Consider the following 18,447-nt stretch of genomic DNA (forward strand, 5'->3'; position numbering starts at 1 on the left):
AATTTTCATATTAAGGTAATAATACAACAGATGAATCCCTTAGGTCTCAACAGATTTCAAAATCTAATACTTGTTTATTGCTCATGTACAGCGCAAACCAGTTTTTCTGCTCACTAGGTAGCGTTCCTTCAAATGGTGAGTCAGGGATGACATACCCTTTCATATTATGGACCTTTTTATTTTTATTTTTTTGGAATATAATTGATTTACAATGTTGTGTTAATTTCTGCTTATAGCAAAGTGATTCATTTATATATGTTATATGTACATACATTCTTTTTTACATTCTTGGTTTTTCACAAGATATTGAATATAATTCCCTGTGCTATATAGTAGGACCCTGTTGTTTATCCACTGTATATATAATAGTTTGCATGTGCTAGTCCCACCCTCCCACTCTATCCCTTCCCCACTCCCCTCCTCTCCCTTGGCAATCGCAAAGCTGCTCTCTATGTCTGTGTGTCTGTTTCTGTTTGATAGATAAGTTCATTTGGGTCATATTTTGGATATGGATCCGTCATCTTTAACATGTGTCTTCCAAGGTCACCATGGAAAGGAAAAGAGCATAAACAATTACCAGTGAGACTGGAAGTGACACACATCACACATTTCTGCTTACATCCCATTAGATAGAACTTAATCAAGCATCCACCTTTAACTCCAAAAGAAGCTGGGACATATGTATTAGCTGAGTGCCCTGGAAGATGAGAAAAGGAGTTTGGTAATTAATTAATAGTTCTTGTGATGTAGTAATTGTAGATAATTCTTATGAGTAAATCTTTTCACATTCATGATTATCTCTTTAAGAAAAATTTCCAGGAGGAGGGAATATTCTACTTTTCTTAATAAGTATTTTGAGGAGTTTCTGTTGTGGCAGAGTGGAAACAAATCAGACTAGTATCCATGAGGGTGTGGGTTCAATCTCTGGCCTCGCTCAGTGGGTCAGGGATCGGGTGTTGCCCTGAGCTATGGTGTAGGTTGCAGATATGGCTCGGATCCCATGTTGATTTGGCTGTGGCGTAGGCTGGTGGATGCAGCTCCAATTTGACCCCTATATATATAGAGAGAGAGAGCACGTGTCAACCTTCTAACTCTTTACCATAGCCCTAAGAGATACAAAGATTGAATATGTTAGTATTCCTATCAGGAACATTGGTTTACTTGAACTCATTAGAAAAAATCATGAATCTGTAGATTCTCTGCCCTGTGATCATTTCCCTAATGATATGCCATTCATAAAAAGCTAGACTTCTTAAAAAAAAATACATATATATATATATATAGCTGAATCACTGCCAGACAGGAGAAATTAACACAACCATGTAAATCAACTCTACTTCAATAATTTTTTTAAAAAACCTAGACTTCTTCAGACGAATGTGCATTTGCATACTCATGTATCTATACATATATATGTATGTATACACACACACGTGTGTGTGTGTGTATGCCAGAGCATAGTTAAATATAATGTGTAAATATGTTTTGGTTATTTTAGAGACACATTCATGTTTCCTACACCATAAAAACCAACTTAGAAAACTTTGGGTGCTAGAGAATCACTGAACTTCTCTGAAAATCAGAATAAACGTCTCTGAAAATCATCCAAATATTTATTCTGTCTACAGTAACTTAAAAGTTCAAATATACTTTTGAATTTTGTAGTTTCTTATCCACAGAGATCAAAAGTTACTTTCCGATTTTTCTCTATTTACTACTTATTTCTCTACCATTCATAATCAACAAAAATAACCAATAAGGAAAATTCTAATGAGAGTAAATATAATTCCCTGAAATCCAAAATATAAATAGATGTTAGCAGTGCTTAATGTATCTTTGCTTGCTTGCTCCCTCTGCCATACAATTAAATCTCTTCACGCAACATGGAATTTAACGCTTCTTAAGTGGGATCTGCTTTGTTTCCCCTATATTTTCTCGAGTGTTTGCAAATTTGATTATTGTATTTTCTTCTCTCTGGCAGTGTTTTTCTGGCTTTCTTTTGAATGATGGCACGTTTACTTAAATTATTTATAAAATGGATATTTTTTCACACATTTTATAGCATCTTTTTCTTATCTACACTCAGTCCTAACTATGGCATGAATTTCCCATCTGTATTTCCTCCTTAAAAGGGATGGTTAGCAACAATAATCCTGTCTTGAAATAGAAAATATGGTTCAGAGACTTGAACCAAATGAAATATCGATTCAGGTTGGAGAATATTTTGATGTTTGAGTTTTGTTACAGTTCAGTTGTTTTAGAAAATATGTAGGTTTGGATTTAGTTCAGACTGGTTCACTGGGTTTTTTGTTTTTAATGGATTTGATTTATTGTTCTGTAAAAAGTTTAATATTGGGTTTAGGTCAGAGAGGACACATTCAGCAAAATAGTTGTTTGTTTCCAATTTTGGTTCATGGGTCATTACAAGGCCTTGGTATTGTAACTATTTCCAGATCGACAGCATGAAGTTTGCACCTCATTGTGGCATCTTCCTACAAGAAGACAATAGATGCCATTCTTACAGGAGACATGGTACTGTTACCTGCACCCTTATGTGACATACGGGGATAACAAAAGAGTTGCATGATTATTCTAACACAGGAGTTATTATGTTAAAAGATTACTATAATAAAAGAGTTGAGGGATTATTTGAGTTTAAACTATGACAGCCTTTTTGTTTATATTCATATGAATAAGAGGTTTTCTAGAACCTCAAATCTTAAACCTTTACCTTTGAGAAATTTTAGAGTTGATTTCTTCTCCTCAATTTATTTAATCATGCTTCTTCATGGACTTTGCTTTCAGAATTACTGCACATTTTCAGGAGACTCAACTGAAAGGCTGGAGCTCTAATCGATTCTATCTTTTGTCTCTTATTTAAATGGCTAAATGTGGTGAAAGATTATCAAGTTAGTAAGTAGAGTTATAATACCTTTCCAGCCTGGGGAGGTTTTTTGTTTTTGTTTACAAAACTATACTTAAAAATATTGGTGGGGTTGTCACTGGGTTTAACGATACTTAAGGTGAAGAAAGAGGGCTAAATCCTCTCCCTAGAAAAACTCTTTAAAGGCTGGATAAATAGTAAGGAGTGTGTTTAATACAACTAATTTATAGATAAATGTGGTGCCAGGCTAGAATACATTAACAAGGTAAGGCTTCAGGGTCTCTAGGTAAGATAATATATTGCTTTCATTAAAAAGCAATCTGCATGGACGATATCCACCACTACTGGAAAGTCTGCAGCTGTCACCTTTATCAGGGGAACAAGAGCAAGCCACTACATTTTAATCACTGGAGTTTGTCAGGAACGAAAAACAGCCAGCTTCCCACAAATCAACAGACATGTATCCTGATAAGGGAAGTGCCCTGGAAAAGGACAGCTACATACCACACGGCACCGCCTATTCTAGGGCGATCAAAGCCCAGTAATTGTTGAAGATAAATCTACTGAATTGGACTTTAGGATGAAACAGTTGTTTGAATAAAGCAGGCACATACTTATACAAATAATCCATGACTTAGACGTGTTTAGATCCGAGTACATTTTGCAGTGTGGGCCAGAATGGAAAATGCAAAGCTTGAGGCATATGCATCCTCCCACTACACTTGTTCTGAGAGCTCATTCTGGCCGTGTTACGCTTTAAGTTGAAAAGCCATAAAGAAAAACTTGGACTAACAGTCAGTTAGGATAAGCATCTCCGAGTAGAAACAAAAGGCCTGGACAAATGAGACAGGAATGGGGAATATCTCCTGTAGGATTATACCTCTCCTCTTTGTGTTGAGGGAGACAGTTGGAGGCTAGCTGAGGCCCAGCTGCTGCCCTTCCACACCTGTTCCAGTAGCAGCGAATGCAGGGTCCTCACCATAGATCTCCTTGTTCAAGATGTCTTTAGAGAGTCTCCATGGTTTCCACATTAGAACTTAACTTTAAGGAGTTCCCATCATGGCTCAGTGGTTAATGAACCTAACTAGTATCCATGAGGCTGCAGGTTTGATCCCTGGCCTTGCTCATTAGGTTAAGGATCCAGCATTGCCATGAGCTGTGGTGTAAACAAAAGTGAAAAACAAACCAACAAAAAAAAACCTTTAAAAAATAATAATTTTTAAAAGATTATAAATAAGCAAAGACAACCCAAAGTTGGATATGTATAAATGCTACCATTTTTTTTAAGGATTAAGTCATCATAATGAAAAACAGACTGTGTGTAGGAATTCAGAGCTAACCAAACAGGGGTTAGAATTTGCAAATAGGAGTGCCTCAAAATCAATAATGTCTTAAAGATTACTGAAGCATAGAAAGATAAGACTTAGGAGGATATAAACATGGTGGCCAAAAGGGGACCGTTTACTCATGGGGTAAGAAAGCTAAGGAGAAATTGAAACTCAGCTTTTGAAGTCATCACGGGTCGCAAACAAGGGGGGTGTGATCTATTTTCAAAACCCAAACAGGATTATGGTCTCTGGTTTAAATTACAGCTATCGAATGCTGGCTCCCCAAATATCATTAGAACAAGCTGTTAGTAATACAAAAGACTTTATTTTTTATGAAGGTAAGAGAAAACATCAACTCCACAGACTTAAAGGTATTTTTTAAATTAAGGAGAAATTCACATAACATAAAATCTACCCTTTCAAAGTGGACCATTCAGTAGCATTTGGTAAATTCACACTGTTGTGCAACCACCATCACCTTTACCTAATCCCAAAGCATTTTTATCACCCACCAAGGGAAAGCTCATAACTACTAAGCAGTCACTCCCCATCCCCCTTCCAGCGCTCCAAATCCCTAGGTACCGCTTAATCTGCTTTCTGTAACTGTGTTCACCCATTCTGGGTGTTTCATATAAATGGAACCATGTTTGTGACCTTTTGTGTCTGACTTCTCCCACATAGCATAATGTTTTTAAATTTCATCCACTTTGAAGCATGTATTTGATCTTTTTTATGACTGAATTGTATTTCACTGTATGGATATACCACACTTTATCTATCCCTTCCGTTGATGAACATTTTTGGGATTTTGTTGTTAATTTTTTCATCTTTTGGCTATTGTGAATACTATAGACTTGAGAGAAGGACAAGTTCTGATTTATTAGAATTTTAAAGTCTGTGTTCCAGGATGATATTTTAAAGCTTGAACTTGAATATGACTAGTTAAGGGTCATTATATAATAGTTTAGGATTGGTAGAAATGTCAAGCATCTTTTTTTAGATTTTTTTATTGAAGTATAGTTGATTTATGTTGTTCCAGGTGTACAGAAAAGCATTTCAGTTATATACAGATAGATGTAGATGTGTGTCTATATACACATCTACGTCAATATAGATTATAAACACATCTGTATCTTTTTCTAAGCTATCTATATATAATCTTTTTCAGATTCTTTTCCGTTATAGGTTAGTAAAAGGTAGTGACTATTGTTCCCTATGCTATATAATAGCTCCTTATTGTTTATCTCTTTTATATGTACTAGTGTATATTGTTAATCCCAAATTCCAAATTTATCCCTCCCCCCATTCCTTTTGGTTATCATAGTTTATTTTTTATGTCTGTGAGTCTATATCTGTTTTGTAAATAAGTTGATTTGTATATTTTTTCAGATTCCACATATAAGTGATATCATTTGATATTTGTCATTCCCTGTCTGACTTACTTCACTTAATGAGATAATCTCTAGATCCTTCCATGTTGCTGCAAATGACATTATTTCATTCTTTTCTGTGACTAATATTCTATTGTCACTTCTTCTTTATCCATTCTTCTGTTGATAGACATTGAAGTTGCATCCATGTCTTGGCTATTGTAAATAGTGCTGCAAAGAACATTGAGGTACATGTATTTTTTTGGGGGGGGGATTTTTAAAAAAGTTTTTTATTGTAGTTGATTCATAATGTTCTGTCAATTTCTACTTTACAGCAGAGTGACCCAGTTATCCATATGTTTACATTCTTTTTCTCATATTCTATCACATATGTATATATTTTTTAATTAAAATTTTTGTCTTTTCCAGATAAATTTCCAGGAGTGGGATTTCTGAATTATATGGTAACTCTATTTTTAGTTTTTTTAAAGAATCTCCACACCGTTTTTCATTGTGGTTGTACCAATTTACATACTCACCAACAGTATAGGAGGATTCCCTTTTCTCCATGCCCTCTCCAGCATTCATTATTTATATATTTTTTGATAATGGCTATCTTGACCAGTGCGAGGTGATATCTCATTGTAGTTTGGATTTGTATTTATCTAATAATTAGTGATGTTGAACATTTTTTCATGTGCCTCTTGGACATCTATATAATCTTTAGAGAAATATCTATTTGGTTTTCTACTCATTTTTGATTGGGTTGTTTGGTTTTTGATATTGAGCTACATGAGCTGTTTGTATATTTTGGAAATTAATCCTTTGTTGCATTGTTGGCAAATATTTTCTCTCAGACCATTAAGTTGTCTTTTTGTTTTGTTTATGGTTTTCTTTGCTATGCAAAAGCTTTTAAGTTTAATTAGATCCAATTTATTTTTTGCTTTTGTTTACATTACTCTAGGAGGTGGATTAAACAAAATATTGCTTCAATTTATGTCAAAAAGTGTCCCGCCTGTATTTTCCTTTAGGAGTTTTATAGTATCTGGTCTTACATTTAGGTCTTTAAACCATTTTGAGTTTATTTTTGTATGTATTGTTAGAGGATTCTCTGATTTCATTCTTTTTTGTGTAGCCGTCTAGTTTTCCCAGTACCACTTATTAATGAAAATATCTTTTCTCCATTCTACATTCTAGCTTCTTTATTCATAGATTAATTGACCCTAGTGCTTGGGTTTATTTTGGGGCTTTCTATCCTATTCCATTGACCTATTTATTTGTTTTGTGTCAGTATCATACTATTTTTGTCATTGTAGCTCTGTAGTTTAGTCTAAAGTTAGGGAGCATGATTCCTCTAGCTCTGTTCTTCTTTCTCAAGATCACTTTGGCTTTCAGAAAATTTGTGCCTCCTAATATTTTTTGTTCCAGTTCTGTGAAAAATGCCATTGGTAATTTACATGGATTTCATGGAGTCTATAGATTTCCTTGGGTAATATGATCATTTTAACAATATTGATTCTTCCAATCCAAGAACATGGTATAACCTTTCCATATGTTTGTGTCATCTTCAGTTTGTTTCATCTGTGTATTACAGTTTTTGGAGTACAGGTCTTTTGTCTCCTTATGTAGGTTTATTCCTAGGTATTTTATTATTTTTGATGCAGTGGTAAATGGGATGGTTTCCTTAATTTCTCTTTCTGATATTTCATTGTTAATGTATAGAAATACAACAGATTTCTATATATTGATTTTGTATAAGCAAGTATCTTTGAGCAAAGATTCAAAGAGTTTGGGGATGTGAACTACCCATTAATGCTTTCAACTGAAGAATTTATGGAAATCTCTGTAATAAACAATCCTGGTATTTTTTGGGCAAGAGGCTCTTGAAATGGTGAAGTTATGCTGTTGATGACAATGAAATCATAAACTTTTTTTTTTTGTCTTTTTCAGGCCACACCTGCAGCATATGGAGGTTCCCAGGCTAGGGGTTGAATCAGAGCTACAGCTGCTGGCCTACACCACAGCCACAGTAACACCAGATCCAAGCCACATCTGTGATCTACACTACAGCTTACTGCAACACCAGATCCTTGACCCATTAGGCAAGGCCCGGGATTGAACCTGCATCCTCATGGATACTAGTCAGATTTGCTTCCACTGAGCCATGACAGGAATTCCCTGAAAATTCATTTTAATGTAGACAGGAAGGTATGTGATATGGTTCTTGTACCACAAGAGATGGAAATATATGAAAAGAATGCATTTTCTGGCAGTATTGGGGACAGAACTGCTCCTGAACCATTTCAACCAAAAAATTATATAAAGTTAACCAAAATCTATCCATGTGATGCCTCTAATAAATAATAAGTTCCTCTGAGGCAAGAACCATATCTGTTCATCCTTTGTGTCATGGCAGCCTTGTAATCAATCTAGTCCACAGTAGCAGCTTCCTAAAATATCTAAGAGTAATAATAATATAATATTCTTGCAGTAGTTATTAAGCAAACATTCATCTCAAGATACTATATATTTTGCCAATGAAAATGAACACTTCTTTAAATATCTTTAGTGAATTGCTTAATATCATCTATGCTCCTGGGAAGCTATTCTGTTATTTAATAAATAGTGATCCTTTTCAGTTTGGCCATTACCCAATCTCTAAAAGGATATGGAAGAAGTTGAAATGTCCTTGCAAGGTGGGAGCTATAAAGATTAAAATAAACTTGGCAGCCAGGCTAAGTATCCAATAGCCAATGCTGCCTGATAACACAGAGCATATTTATAATGAGAATTTCCTGTAATTAAAGAAAAACTAACTGTAAAGGAGCTGAAAGAACAAACATTTCATTTCTGCTGCCTTTGGATCGATCAGGAAGAATATTGCAAAAGTAAAGACTCGGCTATTTATTTTCAAATGGAAGTAATCAAAACAAATATTGTACTGCACAAGGGAAAAAATATTTTGGCTCTCTAGAGTATATACTTCTGAAATCTGTGACTCTTTTCTAAGGTGGAAAGAGTGCACCTGCCTTTAAATATTGGCTATAGGGAAAGAAAGTGGAATTGCCCCCAGACCCCTGTCTTTGAAAAACAATTGCTTGTTCTGGAAACAAAAGGAATTTGTTTGCTAAGAAGTGAATATTACTTCGGACTTTTTTTGTTTGTTTGTTTTTTTAGTGCATACTGAAGGATAAGGCTCATTTGTGTTTTGCATTTCATAAAAATTTCCCCAAACTCTCTTTTTTGAATTGTGGGGAAATACACATAACATAAAATTTACCATTTTAACCATTTAATAGTGTATAGTTCCATGCAATTAAATACATTCACACTGTTGTGCAGCCATCATCAGAACTTTTTCATCTTTCCTAGTTTAAACTCCATGTCCATTAAACAACAACTCCCCCATTCTCCCTTCTGCTGCCCTCAGGCCCTGGCATCCACTACGCTACTTTCTGTCTCTATGAATTTGACTGTCTAAGTACCACATATTAATGAAATCACATATTTTTTTGTGACTGGCTTATTTCATTTAGCATAATATCTTCAAGGTTCATCCGTATTTTAGCATGTGTCAGAATTTCCTTCCTTTTTAAGGCTGAATAATATTCCATTTTATGTATATACTACATTTGTTTTTACCCATTCATTCATCAGTGGACACTTGAATTACCTTCATGTTTTGGCTCTTGTGAACCACACAGATCTGTCCAAGTCTCTGCTTTCACTTCTTTGGGTATTTACCCAGAAATGGAATTGCCAGTCATACAGTAATTATATGTTTCGTTTTTCAAAAATTTTGCCGTATACCATCGCAACACCATTTTATATTCCCACGAACAGCATACAAGTTTTCCAATTTCTCCACATCCTGGCCAATGCTTGTTTTTTTCTTTTTTTTTTTTTCCTGTTTGTGTTTTTCAGTAGCTATCCCAATGAATGTGATATGGTCCCCAGTACTCCGTAAGTTAAATATTTCCCTCTCTTCAGGCCTCTTTCTTCATTTTACCTTTTTTCCCTCACATTTAGTTTTCCCAACCTTTCTTTCCCATTTAGCTTTCTTTCTTTTCTTTTATTTTCTTTCTTTCTTTTCTTTTTTTTTTTGTTTTGTTTTGTTTTGTTTTTTTGTCTTTTGTCTTTTTAGAGCCACAGCCACAGCATATGGAAGTTCCCAGGCTAGGGGTCAAATCAGAGCTGCAGCTGCCAGACTATGCCACAGCCACAGCAACTCAGAATCTGAGCCATTTCTGGCACCCACACCACAACTCACAGCAATGCTGGATCCTTAACCCACTGAGAAAGGCCAAGGATCGAACCTGTGTCCTCATGGATACTAGTTGAGTTCATTAACCACTGAGCCACAATGAGAATTCCAACTCTTGGTTTCTTTATTTGAGTAGGAAATAAGCTTTTCATATACAAGGAATAAATTTTGTTTTACAGGAAAAAAAAAAAGAGGTGCATGGCAATTAAGAGTCTCAGCCTCTGCTAAAAGGAATAACAATGACCAATATTGACTGTTGAAAATACTAACACATAGATTTGGGGGAATAACTTTAAGTTTCATCCTGATCTTTCTGGGCAAGGTTTAGTTTGTATTTCCTTAAGAAGGGAAAACAAAAGAATACTCGAGTCTCTTAAAATGTTTTGGGGAACACAGTACAATGCTTTCTTTCTTGTTACTCTGATTTTGATGTCACAAAAGGAATAATCAGCAAGCATCACTGTATCTTATTAGGCTTCTGGGTACTAGAGGTCTAACCCTGGCTTTGCCACAGATTTTCTCAGTGGTCTCGGGCAAGTACTTTCAAAGCTTCTATTTCTGGATTTGAAAAATGATATTAGAGTTTATTGCCTCTGAGGTTACTTCCAGTTCTGTGATCCCCTTTAATATGCAATAACCCTCAGAAGTTAGCTACAGAGATAACATTGTAAAAATAAAGAGTTAAGCAGTAATCTTGTAAGTAAAAGCAATGTAAAAAGTAAAGCTGGATGAGTCTATTCATTAGAAAAAAATATCATTTTATGTAATTTTCTGTTTGTTGAAAGAAAGAGTACATAAAACATGTATCAGAACATAGTCCATGGCTTGTCTTGGTATAAAAGCACAGAACTTTTTCATGGTAATATTGACAATCATGGAAAAATCTGAATTTTATCCTCTCTTATCTAGCTCTGTCATCCAAAACCCTATTTGTCAGCAGAGCTTGTGGAATTTGAGTGATTGCTGGGTTATCTGGAATTCGTGGTTAATGAACATACCAGGAACCTTGGATAATTATGGGAAGGTTATAGAAATTTAAAGGCATGGGTACATTAATTCCTCAAGTATCTAAGTGTGACTTATTCCTTATCCATGAACACAAAACTACTAGCAGTTAAATAGAGCACTTGGGAGTTCCTGTTGTGGTTCAGTGATAATGAACCCAACTAGGATCCATGATAATGCAGGTTTGATCCCTGGTCTTGCTCAATGAGTTAAGGATCCAGCATTGCCGTGAACTGTGGTGTAGGTTGCAGACGCAGCTTGGATCCCACGTTGCTGTGGCTCTGGCGTAGGCTGGCAGCTGCAGCTCCCATTCGACCACTAGCCTGGGAACTTCCATGTGCTGCAAGTGCAGCTGAAATAAATAAATAAATAAAATCACTTGGACAAGAATTATGATCTATGTGATTAAAGTATATGGTTAGGAGTTCCCGTCGTGGCGCAATGGTTAATGAATCCGACTAGGGACCATGAGATTGCAGGTTCGATCCCTGGCCTTGCTCAGTGGGTTAAGGATCCAGCATTGCCGTGAACTGTGGTGTAGGTTGCAGACACAGCTTGGATCCCACGTTGCTGTGGCTCTGGTGTAGGCCAGTTGCTACAGCTCCGATTCAACCCTGGCCTGGGAACCTCCATATGCCGAAGGATGGGCCCAAGAAATGGCAAAAAGACAAAAAAATAAAATAAAATAAAATAAAATAAAATAAAATAAAATAAAATAAAATAAAATAAAAATAAAATCTATGGTTAAAGTAGTTCATAAATATCTAAACCACCAATTAATAGGAGAAATTTACACTACTTTTCATTTTAATTCACTAAATTGTGAAATCCAATGTCCTTTTGTTTTAGTTTCATGATGCATTAAAACATATTGTTTACAAACTATGATTTTGGAGTAAATTGGATGACCCCCAACTTTACACTATCTGTCTGTGCACGTGGGCAAGCCATTTAGCCTTTCTAAACTTATCTCAGTATCTAGACTAAAATAGACAGTAAACACGTATGGAATAAATGCATGTTTTGTTCCTCCTAGACACTCCGTATTCTTTTCTTGGTCATTGCTGATAAATGGTTCTCACCACTATTTGGTCTTCACTAGACCATTTTTGCTTTGCAGGATGTCTCTTGCACACATGTTTATAACCTCTTTCTAGACTTCTCTGTTTTCCATCCAGAAGTCCCTTCTAAAGAGTACATACCTTGAGGATAGGATCCTTGGGCTTACTAGCACACCAGTAGTATGTATTTACTGTCTTAGGTTGCAGACTTATTTTCTAAACTACTCAAACAAATTTGGACTGGAGTTTTTATGGTTAAAGGAGAGACATTCTCTCCAAACCCCATGCTAATCAAGGATTCATTTACCCTGATCCTGCCCATTAAAACCTATGTAAGTTCTTGTGTGGTCCCATTTGTTCAGTTTAAATCCTTTCATTGATATTACAAAACTTGGAGTATATTCTAGGATTATGAAGACATTTTTTGCTAAAGTCTAGTCAAGTCAGTAAAGGGAAATTGTATATTACAAACCCATATTTAAGGGTAGTATTATACTCTGATATCTTGAATAGAACAAGAATTAAATGGTTTTCTTTGACTATCACTTTCTCTTGAAATAAAAATCTCTGTAATCCATCATCCAGAAAACTACTTAAATCACATCACTTGTCATCTATTGGCCCAGGAAAGGAGCCACATTGTCTTTTCTTTTTTCTTGTACTTTTCGAGAGAGAATCTGAGTATTTCATGTTGATTGCTTGATTGGCTGCAGAGGGACTCTTTAAAAATACTAAAAAAAAATCTGGAATCCAGTACAAATCAAACATAAGCTGCCATCAATCATGTGCTCAGGGCATTATGTGAGGTTTTTACTCAGAAAGATGTCATTAAAAGTTGCAGAAATTAATTGGTGCCATTGAATGTAATGGCCTTTACTGCCATAGTTTCTCAAATGTAAAGAAAAATTATGGATAACGTAAATTCCTTGTGGGATTCTTATAGATGTCTGCTTTGTTCTGTTATTGTTTATTGCAAATGTTATTACTGTGATCTATGGCCCTATCATGCTTTGTCTACACTGCGCTGCACTTGTGCAGCCCACAACAACGGAGGGCTTTACTCATAAGCCAAGACTGTGTTTATTTGGAAACTGTTTGCTTTCATATATTCCAAAAGTGTCTCAAGGTGTTCATTTTGTGTGTTTAAATTTTTATACAAAAACAGATTTGTTCTGATTGATTAAATATTGACTCACACCATTTTTAGAACAACTCTGAATCTTATTTAAGATCAGGGTTTGTGTTCTGCTTTCCCAGAAGGTTTGAATTCATTGTAATAATGGCTATTACTTTGTGTGAATCGATGGATTGCGATCTGCAATCTCTCTCAATAACAACATTGGTTTAATTAGTAGTGGTTTAAAAATTTGACTCTTAATTAAGGAACAATTTTATGTCTCTGAAAGAAAAATTTAATGAAAAGGAACTTTTTTGCATATTAAATCCTGTTTTATACTGTATAATCTGTAACTCTGTATCTAAGTTATATTCATTTTTTTTTTTTATTTAGCACCACTGAAGGTTAACCTTTGGCTTCCAGATATTTTGAAGGCATTTGTGGATGCCTTATTATTCTTTTCTGATGCTGTGGTACAAGATTCTAAAAATTCATGAAAAGGGACAGAATGCCTCTTGGGGAAAAGTAATGAATTAAACTTATAATTCTAGTTTCCTCATCTTTTGTTTGTGTTTTGTGAAATTTTAGAGCATTTCTGGCTTACATTTTTTAAGATACATCTTGAGAATTTTACTGGTTGAGATCATGTCAAATATTGAAAAATCTATAATATAAAGTTAAATTCAAAGCCACGATGGCTCCTTCATTCACACACTTTCTTGGTCCTGACATATAGAAATGATAGAGGGAACAATTAACAGTTTTATTATGAGAATTAATCAAAACAAATGTGAATATATATAAAAATAATAAAACTGAAGCTCTAGGAGAAAAAACAATGTTGGGGGGGTTGTTTGATCGTATTTAAAACCTAGTAAGTTTCTTTTCTATTTTTTTTTTGCCTTTTCTAGGCCTGCTCCCACAGCATATGTAAGTTCCCAGGCTAGGGGTCCAATCAGAGCTGTAGCCGCCGGCCTACGCCAGAGCCACAGCAATGCCAGATCCGCTTCTGCAACCTACACCACAGCTCACGGCATCGCCAGATGGTTAACCCACTGAGAGAGGCCACAGACCAAACCCACAACCTCATGGTTCCCAGTCGGATTTGTTAACCACTGCGCCATGATGCGAACGCCATAAAACCTAATAAGTTTCAAAGCATGCTTGGAAACTGGCTATAAATACCAAATGACTATGTTTATCACTAAAAATATAAAGAACTATAGATATAATAATGACCACTAAAAAAAAGGAGATGCATTGTATAGGTCTCAAGCCAGCAAAAGAAAACAGTAGGAGAAATTTTGAAATTTTTAAACAATCCAATAAAATGCAGGAAAAAAAGAGGGGAAGGGGGAATAATATTTAAATAAACACAAAATTAAATGGTATACAAACAGATCACTAGTTACAAGAATTATTCAAGAAGGTCATTGACTCTATTAAAAGAAAACTTATTAAAGTTTTTTTTTTTAGAGCAACTATATCTGCTTAAAAGAAACAATTTGAAACTAATTTGTTTTTTAAAAGTTTTATGGGCTAAGACATGTTTATGAAGAATGAAGCTAAGGCTATATAGTCCAAGAGAATGTTAGTCAGAAGATGACTCTGTCAGTGAAAGTTTAACTAGAAAAGCAGAAGCAGTAGAAGATAAATAGTAAGAGGTTTATTGCAAGGAGTTGGCTAGGCAAGTCCAAAATCCATATGACAGGTCATCTCAGAAGGGCAAGTCCTGGGCATGGGCTGTCCAAAGGGGGAATTTCTTCTACCTCAGGAAATCCTCAGCTCTGATTTTTGAGACCTTTCGATTGATTGCATCAGGTCCACTCACATTAACTAGGATACTCTCTTTCAGAGTCCAACTGATTATGGACTTTAATCACATCTTCAAAATACCTTCTGAGCAACTCCTAGCTTAGTGTTTGATTGAATAACTGGAGCCTGTAGCTTAGCCAAAAGACCAAAAGACCATCAGAATGACTAAGATCTGACACTTTTTGAGGTGAAAATGGGTGTCTTGTCTGTGATGCTGGAAGCCGCGTCTCTTGCTTTAGCTCCTGAATTGGATATTATTCTTGTGTTTAGATACCAGCACCATAACCAGATTCTGCTCAGAGCTCCTTGGGTGTCAAGTCAATTGCACTAAAAGAACAAAGATTTGATTTACCAGCATCTCCTTATCTTGCACATTGCTGCTGTTAGTGGCTGGCTCCAGGGCAACTCTGAGCCACTCTGTGAACATTTTATGTTTACCATCTCTCTTGATACTGCTCTGCCAGTGCAGGGTGACCACTCTTTCTGCAGGCCAGGGTGAGGGAAGAAGAATTAATGCCACTATTGGAATAAAAAATGGACAAAATATTTGAACAGCCAGTTCACTGAAGAAGATATGCAGTGTCCTTATCATAGGTATGGCCCTCACAATGGACACCTATGAGTGTCCTAAGAATAGAGTCCCAGTGCATGTAAAATAATGCTATATTCCTCTCCATAAAGGGAAGACTTTTAGAATATACTAAACATACATTGACTCTGCTGGCTGGAGTTAAAGCAAAAGGATTACAAGTTAGCCATTTGTGAAATAGCCCTTTGTGTAAGCACTGAATTTCTTCGAGAACTAAATGCAAACCTCATATGATTCCTAAGGGTCTCCTCCAACGTTACCAATTAAATACTGGGCCTGGGAGAATAAATGTCTCCAGGGTGTGGCTGAGTCAGGTTTGGTAGATCTGAGTCTTTGGGCTTGGGTGTGTATCCCAGGGCAAACTAGAAACTCCCCTTTTATGTTTAGTAGAGGGATCGCTATTGCCAAAATGAGCACCCAGGCTTTCCTATTCACCAGATCACAAGCCCTCTATGCCTGGCTGTGGCTTCCCTGACTTTGCAAGCCCAGCTCTTCCCATCTCAAGAGGGAAGGGAAAGACCTGAAGCAAGGGCTTTATACAGTTTCAGTTCCCTTTTTGTCTCTTCTTTGCTGCCTCTTTTCTCTAGCCATATAAGGTAAAACTCTCCTTCTAAAATAATATCAGCTGCTCTTCAGAATGAATAGCATCACAGATTCTCTATCTATCTACTACAGACAACATGGATCAAGTTCACATCTCCCCCAAGCACCAGATGGAATGCTCTTCTTGAGTGTCTTCCTAGTAACATTCTATTGTCATGCAGACAATATCATCAATACATTTTCAAAGAGGAATGAGCTTCTAACTGTCTATTCTTACATTTTATCATTTTTAAGTTAAAATATTTTTAGAGTTTTATAAGTCTTAAAGATAAATTTTAGAAGGCTTTTGAAAGTGTTTAATCCATGAAACCCCAAACTAAGATTTATGGCTCAGTCATGCATCAGATAAAGATCCATAATCTCAACAATGCTCTTTCTGGGCATTCCTAATATAACAGACATTTTTGTTAAAAAATCTGCATCTCTAGGTCTTCTTGGAAATCAGAAGATCTGGCAACACTGGACATGCATTCCATCATGGTAACTTCTGGAGCTGAGTTGTAGTTGCGCCTGGGCTGTGCTCCATAGTTCCTTATGGCCTCCTAAGAGAAAGGTGAGTTTTCACTGCCTTTTATCACCTTATGGCTTGACCTTTGTTGAGCTGCCTGTAGGCACCTGACTTTGCAAGATTTGACTGTAATTATTGCATATCCAGATGTAGTCAAACTTCATTAGGTCACTTCAATAGGGGAAATTGTTTATCTGGCTTTGTCCACACCGAGAATCAACCTATTGTTGTCCCTAACAAGGCAGTTTTTCCTATTTCATTTTAACAATGAAGAAAAATCTAGAAGAGTCTTTGAATTCAAGACTGTGACAATTAAGCAATGAAAGATATGTTGACAATGATTATTAAGTTATGGCTAACCCACCCTGCATAAGAGCCATGTGCTCATCTATATATATGGTAAGTATTAAACCACTGGTTAGGAGTTCCTATTGTGGCTCAGCAGGTTAAGAACCTGACCCATGAGAATGCAGGTTCACTTCTTAGCCTTGCTCAGTGGGTTAAGGATATGGCCTTGCCACAAGCTGTGGCATAGGCTGCAGATGCAGCTCGGATCCTGCATTGCTGTGGCTGTGGTATAGGCCAGTAGCTGCAGCTCCAATTTGACCCTCAGCCTGGGAACTTCCATATGTTGTAGGTGCAGCCATAAAAAGAAGAAAACAAAAGCAAAAACAAAAACAGTGGTCAACTCTTTTTGGTTCTAGGCATATTGGAAAATTATTTCCTCAGAAAAGAACATTTACATAATAACACCCTAAAATTTTCCAACACCTTTAAAGTTTCCTGGCTCCCCGGAGGCCACCTGAGAAACCTCAGGGTTCACATGTCTCAGGTATAGACTTCATGCTCTAAAAAAGATACTGAGGTTCTGATGCCATATTCCTAAATATGGAATTTTAAAGAACCTATAAATAAACTTTTACCTAATGTGACTAAGTGGATAGTTTAGGGTTAGTCTGATTAAACCAGGATCCTCCTCTGTGTCCTCCAAGGTTTAGTCTCCCTACCTTCTATTTCATACTATTTGTCCTTTTGTGCACTTAGTCAAAATGGAGTCTTAGTTCCTCCATGGCTTATATGCCGAAGGCTATGCTTCTTTGCAATGTGCACAGCAAAGCTCCAGCCCTTTAACCTGCAAGGCTGTGCCCATGATCTCTCACTATAGGATAATTGTTCCTCCAAAGGCCAGTGTACAGAGAAGATTTTATAGTCTCTGCCAGGGGTAGATCGTTGGACACCACTGGGCTTCCTGGATAATGCTGCAGAATATTCCTTTGGTAGCAAGAGCTCAAATGTGGTTGCTGAATTACTCTCTCCACATCCATGGATAGGTGCTCCCTGCAATAAAAGCTGAGAATCCCAGTTACTACTTTGCCCATCAGTTTCTGTAAAATGCACTGCCACTAGGAGTGGTTTATGGCTTTGAAATTTTATGATGGTACATCCAATAATATCATGTTGAATCCTATGTCCACACCTTTTCTACCAACCATTTCTTCAGTTCTTTCACATTCTGGCATCTTTGACTTTTAGCATTGCAGGTAGGAAGATAGGCTTTGAGTTCCTGGATAAAATAACATAAATAAATAATTCTTCCTGGAGTTCCTGTTGTGGGTCAGTAGGTTAAGGAACTAACGTTGTCTCTGTGAGGATCCGGGTTCAACCCCTGGCTTTGCTCAGTGGGTTAAGGATCTGGCATTGCTGTAAGCTGCGAGGTAGGTTACAGATGGGGTTCAGATCCACTGTCATCATGGCTGTGGTGTAGGTCTCAGCCGCAGCTCCGATTCAACCCCTAGTGCAGGAATTTCCATATGCTGCAGGTGTGGTCATTAAAAAAATAATAATAATTTTTTCAGTTTTTGAAAACATATATTTTCCTTAAGCTTTTTCCTTCAGAAAACTG

General features: G+C 36.4%; 1 long non-coding RNA gene across 1 annotated transcript in view; it reads left to right on the top strand.

Annotated features, from left to right (window-relative positions):
- The window catches only part of LOC110259455, a 98,381-nt gene that overhangs the window by 54,164 nt on the left and 25,770 nt on the right, over positions 1-18,447 (top strand). Inside the window, exon 3 of the long non-coding RNA XR_002341868.1 lies at positions 16,465-16,589. This is a non-coding gene — a long non-coding RNA (uncharacterized LOC110259455). The remainder of the gene's footprint in view (positions 1-16,464; positions 16,590-18,447) is intronic.

This window comes from Sus scrofa, chromosome 2 (genome assembly GCF_000003025.6).
Source record: "Sus scrofa isolate TJ Tabasco breed Duroc chromosome 2, Sscrofa11.1, whole genome shotgun sequence".
In the NCBI taxonomy this organism is placed as follows: domain Eukaryota; kingdom Metazoa; phylum Chordata; class Mammalia; order Artiodactyla; family Suidae; genus Sus; species Sus scrofa.